The 2,673-nt window shown below is 35.7% G+C and overlaps 1 long non-coding RNA gene across 1 annotated transcript; it reads right to left on the reverse strand.

The window, feature by feature from the left end:
• Positions 1–688: 688 nt before the first annotated feature.
• On the reverse strand, positions 689–1,171 carry LOC113467820. The gene is made up of 2 exons (XR_003391765.1): positions 1,100–1,171; positions 689–1,010 (listed from the first exon to the last, which is right to left on the reverse strand). It is a non-coding gene; the product is annotated as an uncharacterized LOC113467820 (long non-coding RNA).
• Between the last annotated feature and the right edge of the window lie 1,502 nt (positions 1,172–2,673).

Below are 2,673 nucleotides of genomic sequence, written 5' to 3' on the forward strand. Positions count from 1 at the left end.
CAGATAATAAATGGTGGAGGAGGGAAGCAGGGGGCGGGGGCGAAAAAATACGTTAAATTAGCTTTATTTACAGGGTGGTGGGGTTGAAATATTTTTTTGATAAAATATACTGGGTGATTTATTTGGTATCTCACCTTCTAATGGGAGCCTGTGCTCAGAGCTTTTATGTCGACCTAGAGGAAAAAGATACATTAATATCACAATTTAAACGATTAGGGAGGCCCTTTCTTTGGAACAAAACTTCAAAGATGCTCTTGTTTATTAAGAGAACGGATCTCAAGAGCGTTTCCAGCATCTGCACTTGTGTCACATACATGAATATGATCATTAACATGGAGTTGAAGACTCGGGTCTGCTTCCCTAAGCCTCATTTCCTTTGAGAAAGAATTTCTTCCCTTCTTGGGGATTACTGAGTCACCGTGCTTCCTTTTTCAATCAAGAAAAGAGGAAGCAAGAGGATTTCGTGTGTCAAGTTTGTGTCAGTGTTCAAAAATAATTAAACTTAATTAACTATAACGAAAAAGAGGTGCTGTAACAACTTGAAAAGAAGGCTTGCTGCTGTCTGATGTTAGGACGGCGTATAATATCGTGTCTCGTGTTTATACCCATAGGATTTCGCTGTCTTTCTACCCCCAACATCCTAACTAAAAATGACGGACGAAAACAAGTGACAGGAAAAAAAAGGAAATACAATATTGTTCAGCTGGAGTTGCAATTTTTGCTTGGGTCCATTCCATACCTTCCCATACTCCATATCGAATCTTTTGGTAATGTTTCATAGTCCATTCCATATCAACTCGAGCTGTTGGGGACTATGCGATGTCCGATGACATTAAATTTCAGCAGACCCGAGTAGGAGGTACCTAACCTAGAGACCTTTACTTTTCTGGAATAGATGAAACTTTCATTTTAATTTAATATCAGTTATTTTCTTCTCAAACCTGCGTGCCTTGTTAACGTAAACTGTTTGACAATTAATGTCGTTGAAGATGTCATCAAATGGATTACACCTGTCTTTACTACCCAGCCCACTGAGCTTCTTTCTTTTGAAATTCCTCGCCTTGTTGATGTAATAAACGTCACAATTAATGGATTACACCTGTCTTTACTACCCAGCCCACTGAGCTTCTTTCTTTTGAAATTCCTCGCCTTGTTGATGTAATAAACGTCACAATGGTAAGCCCACTGAGCTTCTTTCTTTTGAAATTCCTCGCCTTGTTGATGTAATAAACGTCACAATGGCTTTTGAATATGTCCTCACTTTCTTGCTCATTGTTGTCACTTTTCTTGTCATCAGCGACGCCATTTTGATTTTGTAATATAATGCTTTCCACTAGTTTGCTATTCAGAAATGTTTGCTTCTTTTCCGTTTGATTCATTAGTTTCTGGTGCTCTACTTTCTTTTCCTCCTCACCCTCCTTATTTTCCGATGATATTAACTCGTTAATTTTTTTCATGAGAAGCGCACGATTTTTCTCCTTGAATGTTTCGTTTTTAATTTCTTTCTTGGGTGATTGTGTGCAATCAGGAGCTATCTTTTCAGTAATATTTGTTGAAGCGTTTATGGTGGGTGGACAGTTGAGCTGTGGTAGAAATAGTTCAAGATTGTCATAGGTTCCAGATGATTCAGGGTGATATTTTAGTTCCAAATATTGGTTTTTTACGTGTAAAGTATTACACACGATTCGATTTATTGGTTTACGCTGGATTTTTTTTCGGCATTTTCCAGTTTTCTTTAAACCTTGTTCTTGTTCATTTGTGTTTGTATCGCCGCCTTGGGGTTTAATTCCCTTTCTATCTGTTTCCATTGAATGTTTGTAATAATGAGGTGATTTTGTTTTATCATCAGGATGTTGTTTCATTCGTGGTTTTTGTTTTGTTTCTATTTTTCCTTTTCTCGTTTCTCCTTTGAGTTTTTCAACGCCTTGTTTTATTTTTTTTCTTCCCTTGTTGTCTTCAATTTTATTATTGTAATAATAATATGGGAATTTCAGGACATTTTTTGGTTTTGTTGATTTTGATACAATTCCTGAATTTCTCCTTTGAGTTTTTCAACGCCTTGTTTTATTTTTTTTCTTTCCTTGTTGTCTTCAATTTTATTATTGTAATAATAATATGGGAATTTCAGGACATTTTTTGGTTTTGTTGATTTTGATACAATTCCTGATGTGATAGCATATTTATCAGAGTTTTGTTTCATGGATTCGTTAGTGCTTTTGATTGTTGACTTGATATTTTTCATAACAATCGTTGAAATAGAAGAGTCACTGTTTCTTCTTTTAAGTTCAACCTTTTCTTGCCTTCCCAAGGGAAGATTAAGCTCAAGGCTTTTCGAATGTCTTCTATTTTCATTACTTTCTAATGATTGTAAGTTACAACTTTGAATTTTCTGGCCATCATTGTAGGAATCACTCGTATAGTGAGAGCTTGTTTCTGTGTGATCACTTTTAAGTTCAACCTTTTCTTGCCTTCCCAAGGGAAGATTAAGCTCAAGGCTTTTCGAATGTCTTCTATTTTCATTACTTTCTAATGATTGTAAGTTACAACTTTGAATTTTCTGGCCATCATTAAGTTCAACCTTTTCTTGCCTTCCCAAGGTAAGATTAAGCTCAAGGCTTTTCGAATGTCTCCTATTTTCATTACTTTCTAATGATTGTAAGTTACAACTTTGAA

This window comes from Diaphorina citri, unplaced genomic scaffold, assembly GCF_000475195.1.
Source record: "Diaphorina citri unplaced genomic scaffold, Diaci psyllid genome assembly version 1.1 scaffold559, whole genome shotgun sequence".
NCBI lineage: Eukaryota > Metazoa > Arthropoda > Insecta > Hemiptera > Psyllidae > Diaphorina > Diaphorina citri.